Source organism: Salvelinus fontinalis, unplaced genomic scaffold, assembly GCF_029448725.1.
Source record: "Salvelinus fontinalis isolate EN_2023a unplaced genomic scaffold, ASM2944872v1 scaffold_0498, whole genome shotgun sequence".
Lineage (NCBI taxonomy): Eukaryota > Metazoa > Chordata > Actinopteri > Salmoniformes > Salmonidae > Salvelinus > Salvelinus fontinalis.
The window spans coordinates 100338-123724 of NW_026600707.1; the positions used below are offsets into that span (position 1 = coordinate 100338).

The 23387-nt window shown below is 44.7% G+C and overlaps 1 protein-coding gene across 3 annotated transcripts in view; it reads left to right on the forward strand.

Moving 5' to 3' along the window:
• LOC129846357 (leucine zipper putative tumor suppressor 2 homolog) overlaps nt 1-23387 on the forward strand; it is a 92280-nt gene that overhangs the window by 47402 nt on the left and 21491 nt on the right. For 2 of the 3 annotated variants that reach the window (XM_055914281.1, XM_055914283.1), the window contains exon 1: nt 9205-9474. The exons of the other annotated variant lie outside the window; for it this stretch is intronic. The gene's annotated coding sequence lies outside the window, so the exon portion shown is untranslated. Of the gene's footprint in view, nt 1-9204; nt 9475-23387 lie in introns of those variants that run through there. 3 annotated transcript variants of the gene reach the window in all.

The following is a 23387-nucleotide window of genomic DNA, read 5'->3' on the forward strand; positions in this document are numbered from 1 at the left end:
CTATATACACTGCTCAAAAAAATAAAGGGAACACTTAAACAACACAATGTAACTCCAAGTCAATCACACTTCTGTGAAATCAAACTGTCCACTTAGGAAGCAACACTGATTGACAATAAATTGCACATGCTGTTGTGCAAATGGAATAGACAACAGGTGGAAATTATAGGCAATTAGCAAGACACCCCCAATAAAGGAGTGGTTCTGCAGGTGGTGACCACAGACCACTTCTCAGTTCCTATGCTTCTTGGGTGATGTTTTGGTCACGTTTGAATGCTGGCGGTGCTTTCACTCTAGTGGTAGCATGAGACGGAGTCTACAACCCACACAAGTGGCTCAGGTAGTGCAGCTCATCCAGGATGGCACATCAATGCGAGCTGTGGCAAGAAGGTTTGCTGTGTCTGTCAGCGTAGTGTCCAGAGCATGGAGGCTCTACCAGGAGACAGGCCAGTACATCAGGAGACGTGGAGGAGGCCGTAGGAGGGCAACAACCCAGCAGCAGGACCGCTACCTCCGCCTTTGTTCAAGGAGGAGCAATGCCAGAGCCCTGCAAAATGACCTCCAGCAGGCCACAAATGACAAGCCCTTAATAACCAATAATGCAGTTTTAAGAAAATAGAGTTAAGCTTATATTTACTAAATAAACTCAAGTAACACAATAAAATAACAATAATGAGGCTATATACAAGGGGTACCGGTACCGAGTCAGTGTGCGGGGGTACAGGTTAATCGAGCTCATTTGTACATGTAGGTAGGGGTAAAGTGACTATGCATAGATAAGAAACAGTGAGTAGCAGCAGTGTAAAAACAAAGGGGGTGGGGGTCAATGCAAATTGTCCAGGTTGCCAGTTGATCAGTTGTTCAGCAGTCTTATGGCTTGGGGATAGAAACTGTTAATTAAGGATCCTTTTGGTCCTAGACTTGGTGCTCCCGTACTGCTTACCGTGCAGTAGCAAAGATAACAGTCTATGACTTGGGTGACTGGAGTTTTTTTTTTAGATATAATTGGGCCTTCCTCTGACACCACCTAGTGTTGTTTGTGTACGTTGATTTTATAATGTTTTTCCCCCAACACCACTTCCCACCAATTTGTATAGCAGACCCTCATGCCAAATTAAGTCAAAAGCTTTTTTGAAATCAACAAAGTATGAGAAGAATTTGCATTTGTTTTGGTTTGTTTGTCAATTAGGTGCAGAGTGAATACGTGGTCTGCCATACAGTCATTTGGTAAAAAGCCAATTTGTTATTTGCTCAGTACATTGTTTTCACTGTGGAAATATACGAGTCTGCTGTTAATCATAATGCAGAGGATTTTCCCAAGGTTTCTGTTGACGCATATCCCACAGTAGTTATTGGGGTCAAATTTGTCTCCACTAGCCCTCTCTCTATATCTCTCTCTCCATATCTCCCTCTCTATATCTCTCTCTCTACTGTATATATCTCTTTCTATATGTCTCTCTCTATCTATCTCTTTATATCTCTATATATATATCTATCTCTCTATATCTCGCCCTATATATATCGGGCTCTATATATATCTCTCTCTATATATAAATATATCTCTATATATCTCTCTATCTATATCTCTACATGTCTATATCTATATAAAGCCCTCTCTTTAGCTCTCTATATATAAATATCTCTCTCTATCTATATCTCTCTATAAATCTATCTCTATATATCTATCTCTCTATATCTCTATCTCTATCTCTATATATCCATTGCTCTATATCTCTATCTCTCTATATATCTCTATATATATATCTCTCTTTCTCTATTTCTCTCTATATATCTCTCTCTATATATCTCTACCCCATCACTCCTTTCTGTCTAGCTTGTCTCTCTTCCTCTTCTCACACTTCACCATCTCTTTCCTCATCTCTCTGATCCGTCTTTTTCTCTCTTTCTCTTGTGGAAAAGGACAAAGGAAGAAGAGGGAGATACACAGAGAGGGAAAAAGAGAATGAGTGATGGAGAGGGAGAGGGGATTGCCCTGCTGGGACCTAATGGAGTTAATTGGTAGAGTAAGAACACCATTCACCAAAAGAGATTTACTGGACAGATTGATGTGTGTGCGTGTGTGCGTGCGTGGATGGACACGTGTTAGGTCTTAGCTCTGTCTCTTACATCCAGTTATAATGTAGAGTTGTGTGTCTGAGTGATTTGCAACCTGCTTCCTTCTATTGTTCTGGCCAACACTGGGCCTCTTTTTCCCTCTTTCTCCTGTTCTCTCTTTCTCTCTCTCTATCGCTCCCTCTCTCTTTTTCTCTCGCACCCTCTCTTTCTCTCTCGCACCCTCTCTTTCTCTCTCCATCTCTCTTTCTACATCTCTCTCTTTCTCTCTCCATGTCTCTCTTTCTCTCTCCATCTATCTCTCTCACCCTCTCTCTCTCACACACACTCTTTCTCTCTCCATATCTCTCTCTCTCTCTCTTTCTCTCTCCATCTCTCACCCTCTTTCTCTCTCCATCTCTCTCTCCCAACCTCTCTCTCTCACCCTATCTTTCTCTCTCCATCTCCCTCTTTCTCTTTCTATATCTCACTCTCTCTCTCCATGTCTCTCTTTCTCTCTCCATCTCTATCTCTCTCACCCTCTTTCTCTCTCCTTCTCTCCCCCCTCTCTCTCTTTCTCTCTCTCACACACCTTCCTTTTCTCTCTCCATCTATCTCTTTCTCTCTTGCTACATCTCTCTCTTTCTCTCTCCATCTCTCTCTTTCTGTCTCTCCCTCACCTCCATTTTCTCATCCCTCTCTTCTCTCCTCCTTTCTTTTCTTATTGATGTGGTTATTACCTGCTAAGATGGAAACTCCCTGTGACACACATATACAGTACACATAGACACACATACACACACATACACGCCAGATACATTGACCACAACTTTCCATCTTGTGTTCTATTTTTAGCTCTGAGAGGTTGCTAATGCTAGCAGTAGGAATGTGCCAAGTCACAGCGTTGAGGTTAGTTCAGCACTCACACCCACCTCATCCGCTCCCTGTTACCAATACCTCATCCGCTCCCTGTTACCAATACCTTTACCAGGGAGAAAGGGAGAGGAACGGTTGCTGGCCGGAAGGAGGACAGAGCAGGAGAGAGACAGAATGTGATGAAGAGACAAAGGGATACAACAAAATAAGTAATGGTGGGATGGAGGAACTTCATTAGATGTATACTGACTGTAGAATGTGTCTGTCTCTCTCCCACTCTTTTCCTCTCTGTGTCCATCACTCTCTCTCTCTCTCTCTACAGCGTTCACTCAATTCTCGTATTTCTTTTCCATGGCAGCTCACAAAGCAATAAAACTAGATTGGTTTGGTTCATAGAGGCCAGTGCTGAACACACAGACACACACTATACTAAAATGTCCACTCATGCAGTCGGTGTGCTCTAATTCTGTGCAGATGGACAATTATACACAGCTGTGTGTGTGTGTGTGTGTGTGTGTGTGTGTGTGTGTGTGTGTGTGTGTGTGTGTGTGTGTGTGTGTGTGTGTGTGTGTGTGTGTGTGTGTGTGTGTGTGTGTGTGTGTGTGTGTGTGTGTGTGTGTGTGTGTGTGTGTGTGTGTGTGTGTGTGTGTGTGTGTGTGTGTTATGTAACTCTGCTCCCCTCCCTCAGGGTTAATCAAGGTCACATCTCTATCTCTCTCTCTGTCCTTTTCCCTCCCTCTCTCTCCATCTCTATCTCTCTCTCTGTACTTTTCCCTCCCTCTCTCTCCATCTCTATCTCTCTCTCTGTACTTTTCCCTCCCTCTCTCTCCATCTCTCTCTCTCTCTGTCCTTTTCCCTCCCTCTCTCTCCATCTCTATCTCTCTCTCTGTCCTTTTCCCTCCCTCTCTCTCCATCTCTATCTCTCTCTCTGTACTTTTCCCTCCCTCTCTCTCCATCTCTATCTCTCTCTCTGTCCTTTTCCCTCCCTCTCTCTCCATCTCTATCTCTCTCTCTGTCCTTTTCCCTCCCTCTCTCTCCATCTCTTTCTCTCTTTTCCTCCATTGTTCCCCTGTTGCAACTGTAGTTCCTAAATTAGAGCCTGTTTGATAATAAAAACAGTCAGTGTTATTATTTACTATGCAGGGCAGCTGCTGCAGAGGTAGTCCCATAGGTAGTCCCACACAGACACACATACGCACACGCACATCTCACAAGCACATGCACATGCTGCACATGCACACAGAGAGAGAGGATCAAATGAAAAATGACATGAGAAGGGAGAAGTGATTTTGATATCTGAATGAAGGTTTATGATTAATTTCAGTGGGCCGATGGTATATTCATGAATATTAACATCAATTCAATCCCCCAGATCTGCAGGATGTTCAACCATCATACGAGGATGAGTGGATAGAGGGTTTACTGTGATAATCCAGTTACCAACACAGCCTTTGACTGGGACAGGGTTTCTCACCAGGGAATGAAGGGGTTTTAAAGCTGGTTAAACGGATAGAGTAGTTCACCCCCAAAATAAAGGTTTGAGACAGTCAGAGGTAGAATAAGAGACATAGAAAGAGAGAGAGAGAGGGAAGAAAATGAACAACAATGACAAATGGTTTGATGAAGAATGCAAAAACCTAAGAAAGAAATTGAGAAACATATCCAACCAAAAACGTAGAGACCCAGAAAACCTGAGTCTATTCACTATGGTGAATCACAAAAACAATACACTACGGAAGAAGAAGGAACAGCACATCAGAAATCAGCTGTCACGCCCTGACCTTAGTTATCTTGTTTTCTTTATTATTTTGGTTAGGTCAGGGTGTGACATGGGGGATGTATGTGTTTTGTCTTGTCTAGGGGTTTTGTATGTTTATGGGGTGTTTTCTAGTCTAGGTGTTTGTATGTCTATGGTGGCCTAGATTGGTTCTCAATTAGAGGCAGCTGTTTATTGTTGTCTCTGATTGGGAACCATATTTAGGCAGCCATATTCCGTTGGGTATTTCGTGGGTTATTGTCTATGTGTAAGTTGCCTGTGTCTGCACTTATTAATTATATAGCGTTACGTTCGTTTGTTATTTTGATAGTGTGTTTAGTGTTCTTCGTTTCGGTAAAAAAATAAGAAGAATGTATTTATATCACGCTGCCCCTTGGTCCTCCTCTCTTCCACCATACGACGAACGTGACATCAGCTCAATGTAATTAAAGAATCCATAGAATATATCCACTTCTGGGAAAATTGGAACACACTAAACAAACAACAAAACGAAGAGTTATCTTTCCAAAACAGAGATGTGTGGATAAACCACTTCTTCAATCTTTGTGGCTCTATAACAAAGAACAAACAGCAAAAACATGATCAAATACAAATCTTAGAATACTTATTAACCTGTCTAGGATGAGGGTGCCGCTAGCGGCACACCCCCCCACCCCCAATGAAAAGGCAGAGCCGCGAAATTCAAAAAAAATTTTTTTTTTAAATATTTAACTTTCACACATTAAAGTCCAATACAGCTGATGAAAGACACAGATCTTGTGAATCCAGCCAACATGTCCGATTTTTAAAATGTTTTACAGGGAAGACACAATATGTAAAGATGTAAATCTATTACCTAAAAAACATTAGCATAATCCACCATTTTTCTTTGTCCACCAACAACAGTAGCTATCACTAATTCGGCTAAACTAAGATATTTGTAGCCCCTAACCAAGAAAAAAACTCATCAGATGACAGTCTGATAACATATTTATGGTATGGGATAGGTTTTGTTAGAAAAATGTGCATATTTCAGGTAGATGGCATAGGTTACAATTGCACCCACCGTCACAAATGGACTAGAATAACTACATAGAGCAACGTGTTTACCTACTTACTAATCATCAAACATTTCGTAAAAATACACAGCATACACTAATCGAAAGACACAGATCCTGTGAATACAGACAATATTTCAGATTTTCTAAGTGTCTTACAGCGAAAACACAATAAATCGTTATATTAGCATAGCACATGTGCAAACATTACCCCAGCATTAATTCTAGCCAAAGTGAGCGATAACGTAAACATCGCCAAAATATATTATTTTTTTCACTAACCTTCTCAGAATTCTTCAGATGACACCCCTGTAACATCACATTACAACATGCATATACAGTTTGTTCGAAAATGTGCATATTTAGCCACCAAAATCATGGTTAGACAATGGGGAAAGTAGCCCAGCTGGTGAGAAAATGTCCGTGCGCCATATTAGACAGTGATCTACTCGTATACATAAATACTCATAAACGTGACTAAAAAATATAGGGTGGACAGCGATTGATAGACAATTTAATTCTTAATACAATCGCGGAATTACATTTTTTAAATTATCCTTACTTTTCAATACAGTTTGCGCCAAGCGAAGCTACGTCAAAAAACATGGCGTCCTAAGCCACTAACATTTTTCGACAGAAACACGATTTATCATAATAAAAATTTCCTACTTTGAGCTGTTCTTCCATCAGTATCTTGGGCAAAGGATCCTTTCTTGGGTCTAATCGTCTTTTGGTGGAAAGCTGTCCTCTTGCCATGTGGAAATGCCAACTGCGTTCAGCATGAACTGGAAGCGTGCCCAGCGATTCACAGCGTTTCAGAAATAAATGTCCCAAAATCGCACTAAACGGATATAAATTGCTATAAAACGCTTTAAATTAACTACCTTATGATGTTTTTAACTCCTATAACGAGTCTTAACATGACTGGAGAAAGATTACTCCCAACACTAATGCTTGGAACAGGTGCGGGTCGGTATCCTCCACGCGCATGACGCAGCTGCAAAAGACTTACTAGCTACAGTGTTTTTTAATTTATAGTGCCTGTGAACGCGCAATCGACCCCATTCAAATCGTCATCACGTAAAGGCATCCAGGGGAAGACGTAAGCAGTGTCCGTATACTCATAGGAATAACATTGGCTTTAAAACTGACTCCAGAACAGTGGCCAAAATTTCTGATATCTGACTCCATGTCAGGGAAATTGCTGTAGAATGGGTTCTGTTCCACTTAGAGACAAAATTTCAACTCCTATAGAAACTATAGACTGTTTTCTATCCAATAATAATAATAATATGCATATTGTACGATCAAGAATTTTGTAGGAAGCCGTTTCAAAAATTACACGATTACCATAAATAGTGACAACAGCGCCCCCAGCCTCAACAGGTTAAAGACACCAGAACCCACTGGATTCTCCAATTACATTGAATGAACTACAGGACAAAATACAAACCCTCCAACCCAAAAAGGCCTGTGGTGTTGATGGTGTCCACAATGAAATGATCAAATATACAGACCACAAATTCCATTTGGCTATACTCAAACTCTTTAACATCATCCTCAGGTCTGGCATCTTCCCCAATATTTGGAACTAAGGACTGATAACCCCAATCCACAAAAATGTTGACAAATTTGAACCCAATAACTACCGTGGGATATGCGCCAACAGCCACCTTGGGAAAGTCCTCTGCATTATCATTAACGGCAGACTCGTGCATTTCCTCAGGAAAAACAATGTACTGAGCAAATGTCGAATTGTCTTTTTAACAAATTACCGTACAACATACCACGTATGCACCCTGTACACCCTGATTGACAAACAAACAAACAAACCAAAACAAAGGTAAAGCTTTTGACTCCATTTGGCGTGAGGGTCTGCTATACAAATTGATGGAAATTGGCAAAGAAAACACACATTTCTTTCCACAGGGCCGTGGGGTAAATCTCAGGAAGACAAAAATAATGGGGTTCTGAAAAGGTCCAGCTGCCACGACCACAAATACCAATTTCATCTAGACACCGTTGCCCTAGAGCACACAAAAAAGTATACATACCTCGGCCTAAACACAACGCCACAGTAACTTCCACAAAGCTGTGAACGAGCTGAGAGACAAGACAAGAAGGGCCTTCTTTGCCATTAAAAGGAACACAAAATTCAACATACCAATTAGAATCTGGCTAAAAATACTTGACTCAGTTATAGAACCCATTGCCCTTTATGGTTGTGAGGTCTGGGGTCCGCTCACCAACCAAGAATCCACAAAATGGGACAATCACCAAATTGAGACTCTGCATGCAGAATTCTGCATAAAATCCTATGTGTACAATGTACAACACCAATGCATGCAGAGCAGAATTAGGCCGATACCCACTAATTATCAAAATCCTGAAAAGAGCAGTTAAATTCTACAACCACCTAAAAGGAAGCGATTCCCAAACCTTCCATAACAAAGCCATAACCTACAGAGAGATGAACCTGGAGAAGAGTCCCCTAAGCAAGCTGGTCCTGGGGCTCTGTTCACAAACACATACAGACCCCACAGAGCCCCAGGACAGCAATACAATTAGACCCAACCAAATCACGAGAAAACAAAAATGTATTTACTTGACACATTGGGAAAAAAATACAAAAAACTGAGCAAACAGGAATGCTATTTGGCCCTAAACAGAGAGTACACAGTGGCAGAATACCAGATTACTGTGACTGACCCAAAATTAAGGAACACTTTGACTATGTACAGACTCAGTGAGCATAGCCTTGCTATTGAGAAAGGTTGCTGTAGGCAGACCTGGCTCTCAAGAGAAGACAGGCTATGTGCACACTGCCCACAATATGAGGTCGAAACTGAGCTGCACTTCCTGACCTCCTGCCAAATGTGTGACCGTGTTAGAGACACAAAGAATTCCAAAACAAATCCAACTTGATAAACTCCCATATCTATTGGGTGAAATACCACATTGTGCAATCACAGCAGCAAGATTTGTGACCTGTTGCCACAAGAAAAGGGCAACCAGTGAAGAACAAACACCATTTATTTATTTTCGCTTTTGTACTTTACCCATTTGCACATCGTTACAACACTGTATAAAGACATAATATGACATTTGAAATGTCTTTATTCTTTTGGAACTTTTGTGAGTGTAATGTTTACTGTACATTTTTATTGTTTATATCTCTTTAGGTTATTATCTAGTTCACTTGCTTTGGCAATGTTAACATATGGAAACATTGAATTGAAAATGTAATTGAGAGAAAGAAGAGCGAAGAGAGAAACAGAGGAAAGCTGAGTGTGTGAGAAAGAGGCAGGGGGGCCAACAAACAAAGTGAGAGAGCAGAGGGAGGAGGGGAGTGGAGGAGGGGTAGAGGAGGGGAGTGGAGGAGGGGTAGAGGAGGGGAGTGGAGGAGGGGTGGAGGAGGGGAGTGGAGGAGGGGTAGAGGAGGGGTGGAGGGGAAGGAGGCGGTACTAAGAAAGACAGCAGGGAAGGAAGGAGAGCAGAGCAGAGGAAGAGAGAGAAGAGACTGAAGAGGAGAAGGAAAGAGGGCTTCCCTTCAAGACTCCTCACAGTGGTCTGTGAAATAAAGGAAAGTTAGAGGAGAGGAGAACAAGGGAGGAGAACGAGAGAGCAGCACAAGGGAGGAGAACGAGAGAGGAGCAGCGAACAGGGACTGTAGTGATTTTCTTAAGGAGAGAAGGAGACAAGCGGAGGCAGCGATGCAGCGATTTCACGGGGGTGAGTGTGTGTGTTTGTGTGTGCAAGCCAAAGCATGGCACATGATCAAAGTTACTCTGAAGTGTGTGTGTGAGTGTCTGTGTGTGTGTGTGTGTGTGTGTGTGTGTGTGTGTGTGTGTGTGTGTGTGTGTGTGTGTGTGTGTGTGTGTGTGTGTGTGTGTGTGTGTGTGTGTGTGTGTGTGTGTGTGTGTGTGTGTGTGTGTGTGTGTGTGTGCTCACGTGCATTTTGTGCGTGCTTAGAAAATATTTTACATTTTCTCTGTTTAGAGAATCTAAGTTCCTCATGGAAACATTAGACACTCGAGGCGGTGTGGAAACGCTGCTGTTGAAGTTCTATCAATGGAAGGTGTGTGTGTGTGTGTGTGTGTGTGTGTGTGTGTGTGTGTGTGTGTGTGTGTGTGTGTGTGTGTGTGTGTGTGTGTGTGTGTGTGTGTGTGTGTGTGTGTGTGTGTGTGTGTGTGTGTGTGTGTGTGTGTGTGTGTGTGGCCTGCTCAAAAAGAAACACAGGAAACTACTGTAGAAATAGCACAGTAAGCCAGGCTGTTTCAGCCAAATGCAGCAATTGCAGCCTGGCTGGCAGTACGGGCTGACTCTAGATCAGTTGATACTGGAGTTTATATGGGGACAGATACACAATTACTACAACTCTGAACAGACCTCCAGTCAGTTGTTGGGTGTTATTCTGGGGCCAGTTCTATAGTAACTCTGATGTGTGTGTGGGTGGGTCGTGAAGGGTGGGTGTTTGGGGGTGGTTTAAGGGCTACGCTGGGGGGTTTGGGGTAAAGTTTAGGTGGGGCGAAGGGGGATTTTGTGGAGATGGGGCTCAGGATTTTTGGGTAACGGTTTAGAGTTGGGGGAGGTGAGGTGGGTTTTTGGGAGAGAAGACAGATTTCGGGGGACTGGGGATTATATTTGATTATTGATATTCAGCAATCTGTTTATTGGCTGTTGGTTATTGATCTGTGGTCTGTGTTACTGAGGTTTTAACTGAAAAACATCTATTACCCCTCTGATTGACAGCTGGCTGGGAGAAGGGAGTTATTCAGTCTGTCCACACACACACACACGGACAGCACACATACACACACACACACACACACACACACACACACACACACACACACACACACACACACACACACACACACACACACACACACACACACACATACACACACACACACACACACTGTGTCTGGGTGAGAGAGTAGATCACAGAACTAGTCATTGTTGTTTAGTCTTCTTTATAATTAGCTGTTTCTTCATCATAGGAACATTGTCATTTCTCCTTTGTGTTGTTATGAATGATGTGTCACTGTGTCACTGTCAGCACATTTGGCAGAGTTTTCACTGCAGCTATCTTGTGTAGCCTGGTTAAACCAATCTAAATACCGAGCTCACCATTGATTAATTTCAACAACAGAGAATCTGTTTCAGATTCCAGGCTATATAAATCCAGCTCAACCTCATATTCTAGCTTTTTGTTTGGCCACATAGAGGTTGATGATCTATCTGAGACATTCTACACAATTATAGAGTGAGTGAATGTAATAGACTGTAATTGTATAGACTGGTTCAACTGTGATTAGGGTGATGCCATATTTCTATGAAACAAGATGTCAGGATGGAAAGAAACAAGGGATTAAAGAGAGACAGACAGAGATAAGGTGAGAATGTCAGAGAGAGGGGGAAGGAGATAGAGCATGGCCTTGCTATTGAGAAAGGTCGCCGTAGGCAGACCTGGCTCTCAAGAGAAGACAGGCTATGTGCACACTGGCCACAAAATGAGGTGGAAACTGAGCTGCACTTCCTCAGCTCCTGCCAAATGTACTGTGTGACCATATTAGAGACACAAACATTTTTACAACAAATCCAATTTTGATTAACTCCCATATCTACTGGGTGAAATACCACAGTGTGCCATCACAGCAGCAAGATGTGTGACCTGTTGCCACAAGAAAAGGGCAACCAGTGAAGAACAAACACCATTGTAAATAACCCATATTTATTTATTTTACCTTTTGTACTTTAACTATTTGCACATCGTTACAACACTGTATAAATATATAATATGACATTTGAAATGTCTTTATTCTTTTGGAACTTGTGTGAGTATAATATTTATTGTTATTGTTTATTTCATTTTTGTTCATTATCCATTTCATTTGCTTTGGCAATGTAAACATATGTTTCCCATACCAATAAAGCCCCTTAAATTGAAAGGAATTGATAGACAAAGAGAGAGACCGGGTTAGGGAGACAGGACAGAGAAAGAGATGGATAGGATGGTTACCTCATATTACCTCATAGACTTTGGATCAAAACAGATGAGGTAAATGTGTGTCACATGTTGCAGGTCTCAAAACCCTTTCCATATTGACCCAATGTTGACTCATGCGCTCAGTGTGTGTGTGTGTGTGTGTGTGTGTGTGTGTGTGTGTGTGTGTGTGTGTGTGTGTGTGTGTGTGTGTGCGTGTGTGTGTGTGCGTGTGTGTGTGTGTGTGTGTGTGTGTGTGTGTGTGTGTGTGTGTGTGTGTGTGTGTGTGTGTGTGTGTGTGTGTGTGTGTGTGTGTGTGTGTGTGTGTGTGTGTGTGTGAGAGAGACTTGTTGGATGACAGGGGCCAGGGTCGGTTGAAGTTTGTTCACACGTCATCATCACACTCGTTTGACTCTAACCACGGGGAGATGTGAGATATAGCTCCATTTATTTTTCCCCCCCCTCCCAAAACCTCCACGTCCCTCATGACCTATTCCCTATTGTCCCTCCTCCTCTCCCTTCTGACTCTCTCATTTTCTCTCTCTTCTTTCCTCTGTTCTTTTCCATTCGTTCTGTTCTGTTGACCCATGTGCCAGGCCTTCACAGTGCATTCAGAAAGTTTTGAATACTTATTCCACATATTGTTGTGATACAGCCTGGATTCAACATGGATTCAATCAATTTGATTTCACAACCATCTACACGTTGTGTTTTCCATACCACTCTGTTCACCCCTCATCCCTCCATCCACCCTGCCCTCCATCCCTCCATCCACCCTACCCTCATCCCTCCATCCACCCTGACCTCCATCCCTCCATCCATCCTACCCTCATCCCTCCATCCACCCTGCCCTCCATCCCTCAAGCCACCCTGACCACCATCCCTCAAGCCACCCTGACCTCCATCCCTCCATCCACCCTACCCTCATCCCTCCATCCATCCACCCTACCCTCATCCCTCCATCCATCCACCCTACCCTCATCCCTCCATCCATCCACCCTACCCTCATCCCTCCATCCATCCAACCTACCCTCATCCCTCCATCCATCCACCCTACCCTCATCCCTCCATCCATCCACCCTACCCTCATCCCTCCATCCATCCACCCTACCCTCCATCCCTCCATCCACCCTGCCCTCCATCCCTCCATCCACCCTGCCCTCCATCCCTCCATCCACCCTACCCTCATCCCTCCATCCACCCTGCCCTCCATCACTCCATCCACCCTACCCTCCATCCCTCCATCCACCCTGCCCTCCATCCCTCCATCCACCCTACCCTCATCCCTCCATCCACCCTGCCCACCATCCCTCCATCCTCCCTGCCCTCCATCCCTCCATCCATCCACCCTACCCTCATCCCTCCCTCCATCCATCCACCCTACCCTCATCCCTCCCTCCATCCATCCACCCTACCCTCATACCTCCACCCACCCTACCCTCATCCCTCCATCCATCCACTCTACCCTCATCCCTCCATCCACCCTACCCTCATCCCTCCATCCATCCACTCTACCCTCATCCCTCCATCCACCCTACCCTCCATCCCTCCATCCACCCTGCCCACCATCCCTCCATCCTCCCTGCCCTCCATCCATCCATCCATCCACCCTACCCTCATCCCTCCCTCCATCCATCCACCCTACCCTCATACCTCCACCCACCCTACCCTCATCCCTCCATCCACCCTACCCTCATCCCTCCATCCATCCACTCTACCCTCATCCCTCCATCCACCGTACCCTCCATCCCTCCATCTTCCCTGCCCTCCATCCCTCCATCCATCCACCCTACCCTCATACCTCCACCCACCCTACCCTCATCCCTCCATCCACCCTACCCTCCATCCCTCCATCCACCCTGCCCACCATCCTCCCTGCCACACCATCCCTCCATCCTCCACCACTCCATCCAGCCCTCCAGCCCTCCATCTCTCAATCTCTCTGGCAACTAGAGTTAAAGTGACAGTACTGTCTGTCTTTTCGTGTGTGTGTGTGTGTGTGTGTGTGTGTGTGTGTGTGTGTGTGTGTGTGTGTGTGTGTGTGTGTGTGTGTGTGTGTGTGTGTGTGTGTGTGTGTGTGTGTGTGTGTGTGTGTGTGTGTGTATTTAATAATTTTTCTGCTCCTTGTGGTTTCCCCCTACTCTCTCAGACTCTCTCTATGATGAAATATCCTGAATTATACTTTATAGTTCTCCTGAATTATACTTTACAGATATCCTGAATTATACCTTATAGGTATCCTGAATTATACTTTAAAGATATCCTGAATTATACTTTATAGTTATCCTGAATTATACTTTATAGATATCCTGAATTATACCTTATAGATATCCTGAATTATACTTTATAGATATCCTGAATTATACCTTATAGATATCCTGAATTATACCTTATATATATCCTGAATTATACCTTACAGATATCCTGAATTATACCTTATAGTTATCCTGAATTATACTTTAAAGATTTCCTGAATTATACTTTATAGTTCTCCTGAATTATATTTTGAAGATATCCTGAATTATACCTTATAGATATCCTGAATTATACCTTATAGATATCCTGAATTATACCTTATAGATAATCCTGAATTATACTTTAATGATATCCTGAATTATACTTTATAGTTCTCCTGAATTATACCTTATAGATATCCTGAATTATACCTTATCGATATCCTGAATTATACTTTAAAGATATCCTGAATTATACTTTATAGTTCTCCTGAATTATACTTTATAAATATCCTGAATTATACCTTATAGTTCTCCTGAATTATACTTTATAGTTATCCTAAATAATACTTTAAAGATATCCTGAATTATACTTTATAGTTCTCCTGAATTATACCTTATAGATATCCTGAATTATACCTTTAGATATCCTGAATTATACCTTATAGATATCCTGAATTATACTTTAAAGATATCCTGAATAATACTTTACAGTTATCCTGAATTACACTTTATAGATATCCTGAATTATACCTTATAGATATCCTGAATTATACCTTATAGATATCCTGAATTATACCTTATAGATATCCTGAATTATACCTTATAGATAGCCTGAATTATACCTTATAGATATCCTGAATTATACCTTATAGATATCCTGAATTATACTTTAAAGATATCCTGAATTATACTTTATAGTTCTCCTGAATTATACTTTATAAATATCCTGAATTATACTTTATAGTTCTCCTGAATTATACTTTATAGTTATCCTAAATAATACTTTAAAGATATCCTGAATTATACTTTATAGTTCTCCTGAATTATACCTTATAGATATCCTGAATTATACCTTATAGATATCCTGAATTATACCTTATAGATATCCAGAATTATACTTTAAAGATATCCTGAATAATACTTTACAGTTATCCTGAATTATACTTTATAGATATCCTGAATTATACCTTATCGATATCCTGAATTATACCTTATAGATATCCTGAATTATACCTTATAGATATCCTGAATTATACCTTATAGATACCCTGAATTATACCTTATAGATATCCCGAATTATACCTTATAGATATCCTGAATTATACCTTATAGATATCCTGAATTATACACTGCCTGGCACAGTTTGACTGAGGCAGCGCAGCTTATGTAACAGCTGGTGTGGAATACATTTTCCTGTTTGTGTGTGTGTGTGTGGGGGGGGTAAATGTGCGCGTGTGTGTCTGATCTTACCAACTATGCATTCTGCTTGAAGTCAGCAGCGAGGAAACTGCTAATGATTAATTGAATGATTGTTTTACTGTCTCGGTAACATAACTTAAGTCCTTTATTGAAAATCTTGACTTTGCCGTGCAGAAACAGGAGACATTTTGAATCTCTGTGATAGTGTGGCCTTGTTTCTCCTGCTGAAGCCTGTGTGTGGTAGTTATCCTCTCCCCAGATGCAGGGCTCTGTTACTGGGCTTCCCTATTATTTTTCTGCCCCCTCCTCTTGTTCATTAAAGAGTGAGATTGGATTTAGAGTGAGATAACAAAAAAAAACACCTTTGTCTTTGTTGTCTTTAACTCTTAAACAATAGCTGTCCACCTACTATAGAAACAACTCCTCAGGAAGGAAGGAGAGTTTTGGAGGGAAGTTTTGTTTATCCCCTCACTTTTTGTTCCTTTTGTCTCTCTCGTTCTTTGAGCTCCTCGTCAATCGCTGTCAGACTAATCAGGGTTGGTTGTAAAAGTGAAGAAACCCAACAATAGACCCTAAGGGGATCACCTTCACTGGTATACAACAGTGTGAGCTACTTTTCCCATTGGCTTACAGCAACAGAACAACACAGTCAATGTAGCTGAGGCTTTTGCTCCAGACCAGTACCAACACACTGGATTCAACTAATCCAGATGTTGCTGAGGAGGTCCCAACACACTGGATTCAACTAATCAAGGTGTTGATGATGAGGTCCCAACACACTGGATTCAACGAATCAAGGTGTTGATGATGAGGTACCAACACACTGGATTCAACTAATCAAGGTGTTGATGATGAGGTACCAACACACTGGATTCAACTAATCAAGGTGTTGATGATGAGGTACCAACACACTGGATTCAACTAATCAAGGTGTTGATGATGAGGTACCAACACACTGGATTCAACTAATCAAGGTGTTGATGACGAGTTGAAACAGATGTTCTGGACTGTGATATCATTGGACTGTGATATTATTGGACTGTGATATCATTAGATAAACAGATGACAGGTCCAGCTATCTCATTCTCTTCGTTGTACAGGGGGCCAACGAGGAGGGATAGGCATCTAGGCGCAGTGTCAAGGGGTTGATTAGGGAGTGGCGTCTGATGGACAGTAGCAGTGTCAAGGGGTTGATTAGGGAGTGGCGTCTGATGGACAGTAGCAGTGTCAAGGGGTTGATTAGGGAGTGGCGTCTGATGGACAGTAGCAGTGTCAAGGGGTTGATTAGGGAGTGGCGTCTGATGGACAGTAGCAGTGTCAAGGGGTTGATTAGGGAGTGGCGTCTGATGGACAGTAGCAGTGTCAAGGGGTTGATTAGGGAGTGGCGTCTGATGGACAGTAGCAGGCTGGCAGAGTGGTGCAGAGTCTCTCCACACACACACACACACACACACACACACACACACACACACACACACACACACACACACACACACACAAGACCAGATAGACGGACAGACAGACCAGACCAGATAGACCAGACCAGATAGACAGACCAGACAGACCAGATAGACCAGACCAGACAGATCATACAGACCAGACCACACAGGCCAGACAGATCAGACCATACAGACCAGACCAGACAGACATGACCAGACAGACATGACCAGACCAGACAGAAATGATAGACAGACCAGACAGAACAGACCAGACCAGACAGACCATACAGACCAGATAGACCGAAATGATAGACAGACCAGACAGACAGACCAGACCAGACAGACCAGACCAGGCCAGACAGACCAGACAGAACAGACCAGACAGAACAGACCAGACAGAACAGACCAGACAGTCCATACAGACAAGACCAGACCAGACAGACAGAACAGACCAGACCAGACAGACCATGCAGACAAGACCAGACCAGATAGACAGAAATGATAGACAGACCAGATAGACAGACAAGACAGACAGACCAGACCAGGCCAGACAGACAGACAGACAGACAGACCAGACCAGACCAGGCCAGACAGACCAGACAAGACCAGACCAGATAGACAGAAATGATAGACAGACCAGATAGACAGACAAGACAGACAGACCAGACCAGGCCAGACAGACCAGACAAGACCAGACCAGATAGACATAAATGTTAGACCAGACCAGATAGACCAGACCAGACAGATCATACAGACCAGACCACACAGGCCAGACAGATCAGACCATACAGACCAGACCAGACAGACATGACCAGACAGACATGACCAGACCAGACAGAAATGATAGACAGACCAGACAGAACAGACCAGACCAGACAGACCATACAGACCAGATAGACCGAAATGATAGACAGACCAGACAGACAGACCAGACCAGACAGACCAGACCAGGCCAGACAGAACAGACCAGACAGAACAGACCAGACAGAACAGACCAGACAGTCCATACAGACAAGACCAGACCAGACAGACAGAACAGACCAGACCAGACAGACCATGCAGACAAGACCAGACCAGATAGACAGAAATGATAGACAGACCAGATAGACAGACAAGACAGACAGACCAGACCAGGCCAGACAGACAGACAGACAGACCAGACCAGACCAGGCCAGACAGACCAGACAAGACCAGACCAGATAGACAGAAATGATAGACAGACCAGATAGACAGACAAGACAGACAGACCAGACCAGGCCAGACAGACCAGACAAGACCAGACCAGATAGACATAAATGTTAGACCAGACCAGATAGACAGACAGACCCGACAGATCAGACAGACCAGACTGACCAGACAGACAGACAGGCTAGACAGACTGACCAGACAGACCAGACCAGGCAGGCCAGACCAGATAGACAGAAATGATAGACCAGACCAGATAGACAAACTAGACAGACAGACCAGACAGATCAGACAGACCAGACCAGACCAGACTGACCAGACAGACAGACAGACTAGACAGACTGACCAGACCAGACAGACCAGACAATACATTCCAAACAGACCAGACCAGACCAGACAGACCAGACAGACCAGATAGACAGAAATGATAGACAGACCAGACAGACCAGACAGACTAGACCAGACAGACAGACAGACCAGACCAGACCAGACCAGACAGACTAGACTAGACCAGACAGACAGACATACCAGACCAAACAGACCAGACCAGATAGACAGACTAGACCATACAGGCCAAACAGACTAGACCATACAGGCCAAACAGACTAGACCAGACAGACAGACAGACCAGACAGACCAGACCAGACAGATCAGATGGACCAGACAGACAGACCAGACAAACCAGACCAGACAGGCAAGACCAGACAGGCCAAACAGACAGACCAGACCAGACAGGCCAGACAGACAGACAGACCAGGCAGACCAAGTAGACCAGACCAGACAGGCCAGACAGACGAACCAGACAGACAAGACAGACCAGACAGACGGACCAGACAGACCAGACAGACCAGACCAGACAGACCAGACCAGACAGACCAGACCAGACAGACCAGACCAAACAGACCAGACCAGACAGACCAGACCAGACAGACCAGACCAGACAGACCAGACCAAACAGACCAGACCTGACCAGACAGACCAGACCAGACCAGACCAGACCAGACAGACCAGACCAGACCAGACAGACCAGACTAAACAGACCAGACCAGACAGACCAGACCAGACAGACCAGACCTGACAGACCAGACCAGACAGACCAGACCTGACAGACCAGACCAGACAGACCAGACCAGACAGACCAGACCAGACAGACCAGACAGACCAGACAGACCAGACAGACCAGACAGACCAGACCAGACAGAACAGACCAGACAGACCAGACCAGACAGATCAGATGGACCAGACAGACAGACCAGACAAACCAGACCAGACAGGCAAGACCAGACAGGCCAAACAGACAGACCAGACCAGACAGGCCAGACAGACAGACAGACCAGGCAGACCAAGTAGACCAGACCAGACAGGCCAGACAGACGAACCAGACAGACAAGACAGACCAGACAGACGGACCAGACAGACCAGACAGACCAGACCAGACCAGACAGACCAGACCAAACAGACCAGACCAGACAGACCAGACCAGACAGAACAGACCAGACAGACCAGACCAAACAGACCAGACCTGACCAGACAGACCAGACCAGACCAGACCAGACAGACCAGACAGACCAGACCAGACAGACCAGACCAAACAGACCAGACCAGACAGACCAGACCAGACAGACCAGACCAGACAGACCAGACCTGACAGACCAGACCAGACAGACCAGACCAGACAGACCAGACCAGACAGACCAGACCAGACAGACCAGACAGAACAGACCAGACAGACCAGACCAGACAGACCAGACCAGACAGACCAGACCAGACCAGACCTGACAGACCAGACCAAACAGACCAGACCAGACCAGACCAGACAGACCAGACCAGACAGACCAGACAGACCAGACAGACCAGACCAGACAGACCAGACCAGACCAGACCTGACAGACCAGACCAGACCAGACCAAACAGACCTGACAGACCAGACCAGACAGACCAGACCAGACAGACCAGACCAAACAGACCAGACCAGACCAGACAGACCAGACCAGACCAGACCAGACCAGACCAGACCAGACAGACCAGACCAGACAGACCAGACAGACCAGACCAGACAGACCAGACAGACCAGACAGACCAGACCAGACAGACCAGACAGACCAGACCAGACCAGACAGACCAGACCAGACAGATCAGACAGATCAGACCAGACCAGACCAGACCAGACCAAACAGACCTGATAGACCAGACCAGACAGACCAGACCAGACAGACCAGACCAAACAGACCAGACCAGACCAGACAGACCAGACCAGACCAGACCAGACAGACCAGACCAGACAGACCAGACAGACCAGACAGACCAGACCAGACAGACCAGACCAGACCAGACCAGACAGACCAGACCAGACAGACCAGACAGACCAGACCAGACCAGACAGACCAGACCAGACAGACCAGACAGACCAGACAGACCAGACAGACCAGACCAGACAGACCAGACCAGACAGACCAGACAGACCAGACAGACCAGACAGACCAGACCAGACCAGCTGACTAAGGACCAACTGTAAACCTCATCTGCCCCAGAGCTGTCTCCTACTGTATTCTTTATGGCCACACCCACAGACTAAATAACATGGAACATAATAGAATAAAGTGGAATAGATTAATATACACACACATGGCCAAAGGTATGTGGACACCTGCTCGTCAAGCATCTCATTCCAAAATCATGGGCATTAATATGGAGTTGGTCCCTCCTTTGCTGCTAAAACAGCCTCCACTCTTCTAGGAAGGCTTTCCACTAGATGCTGGAACATTGCTGCGGGGACTTGCTTCCATTCAGCCACAAGAGCATTAGAGAGTCGGGCACTGATGTTTGACGATTAGGCCTGGCTCACAGTTGGCGTTCCAATTCATCCCAAAGGTGTTCGATGGGGTTGAGGCTAGGGCCCTGTGCAGAACAGTCAAGTTCTTCCACACTAATCATGACAAACCATTTATGTATGGAGCTCGCTTTGTGCACGGGGGCATTCTCATGCTGAAATAGGAAAGGGCTAGACCCAAACATTTGCCACAAAGTTGGAAGCACAGAATTATCTAGAATGTCATTGTATGCTGTAGTGTTAAGATTTCCCTTCACTGGAATGAAGGGGCCTTGCCGTAACCATGAAAAACAGCCCCAGACCATTATTCCTCCTCCACCAAACTTTACAGTTGGCACTATGCATTCGGGAAGATAGCATTTTCCTGGCATCCGCCAAACCCAGATTTGTCTGTCGGACTGCCAGATGGTGAAGTGTGATTCATCACTCCAGAGAACGCGTTTCCACTGCTCCAAAGTCCAATGGCGGCGAGCTTTACACTACTCCAGCCGATGCTTGCCATGGGCATGGTGATCTTAGGCTTGTGAGTGGCTGCTCAGCCATGGAAAACCATTTCATGAAGCTCCCAACGAACAGTTATTGTGCTGAGGTTGCTTCCAGAGGCAGTTTGGAACTCGGTAGTGAGTGTTGCAACGGAGGACAGACAATATTTACACGTTTCAGCACTCGGCGGTCCCGTTCTGTGAGCTTGTGTGGCCTACCACTTCGCGGCTGAGCCATTGTTGCTCCTAGACGTTTCCACTTCACAATAACAGCACTTACAGTTGACCGGGGCAGCTCTACAAGGGCAGACATTTGACGAACTGACTTGTTGGAAAGCTGGCCACTTTTAAAGTCACTGACCTGATTATTCAATCCCTGTAACAACTATGATGACCAGTCAAGGCCTGATTAATCAATCCCTGTAACAACTATGATGACCAGTCAAGGCCTGATTAATCAATCCCTGTAACAACTATGATGACCAGTCAAGGCCTGATTAATCAATCCCTGTAACAACTATGATGACCAGTCAAGGCCTGATGAATCAATTCCTGTAACGACTATGATGACCAGCCAAGACCTGATTAATCAATCCCTGTAACGACTATTATGACCAACCAAGGCCTGATTAATCAATCCCTGTAGCAATTATAATGATTAATGCTGTAAACCAATACCACTGTCACACCAACATCACAGCACTCCTCCTATGCCCATACAGTGAACCCCACCTGCTGTGCCTGCCTGCGTGCATTTGTTTGTGTGTTTGTGTACACTATACCAGTATATTCCCGGGTGGTGCCACTGAAGACGCTCCTCGTGTGATTGACAGCTACTGTACCCCAGATGTTTGTGTTTCTCCTTATGTCTTCTTGAGGTCTCTGACTACATCCACTTACAATGGATTACTGCCTGCTCTTCTCGCTCTCTCAACCCCCATAGGGACTCACGGTGTGTGTGTGTGTGTGTGTGTGTGTGTGTGTGTGTGTGTGTGTGTGTGTGTGTGTGTGTGTGTGTGTGTGTGTGTGTGTGTGTGTGTGTGTGTGTGTGTGTGTGTGTGTGTGTGTGTGTGTGTGTGTGTGTGTGTGTGTGTGTGTGTGTGTGTGTGTGTGTGTGTGTGTGTGTGTGTGCGTGCGTGAGCCTAAGCATTCCGTGCGTGTGTGATTCTATACTCTATAGTCAGGCCATAATGGAGCCCAGATGCTTTGAGATGCTAAGGAGCCAACCTGCCCCCTGTCAGACTGACACACACACACACACACACACACACACACACACACACACACACACACACACACACACACACACACACTCATTCACTCTTTCTTTCTCTCTTTTTTTTCTTTCACCTATTCCCAGTGTCTTATTTCATTCTTTCTTTTGTTCTTTCGTTCTGTCTTTCTTTTCCTTTCTTTCTTTCTCTCATTCCAGCCCTCCCTCCCTGCCTCCCTCTCTCCCTCCCACCCTCCCTCTATTGCATTTCACCCTGGGCATAAAACATGTGGGCCTCTCTAGCGCCGTGGCAACTGATCCAAACAGAGAGAGTAGCAGAAGTTTGCAATAGCAACAAGTTGACCTTAAAAAAGGCTTTTGTTGCTGGTGTACTACAGACAGCGTTCACTAGCTGGTTTCATCTGACTACAGGCAGCGTTCACTAGCTGGTTTCATCTGACTATATCCAGCGTTCACTAGCTGGTTTCATCTGACTAAATCCAGCGTTCACTAGCTGGTTTCATTTGACTATATCCAGCGTTCACAAGCTGGACTTTAATGTGGTGGGTTAGTAACCTGGTGGCAGACTTTAATGTAGTGGGTTAGTAACCTGGTGGCAGACTGATTCATTCAGCAAAGCTACGTACTTTTTACGTACTAGGAACAATTGGCAAACACAGAAACCGACTGGCAGCCATAGAGGCTATTTTTTATTAAATTTTTCTATTTAACTAGGCAAGTCAGTTAAGAACACATTTTAATTTACAATGACGGCCTACCCCGGCCAAACCCGCCCCTAACCCGGACGACGCAGGACCAATTTTGCGCCGCCCTATGGGACTCCCGATCAC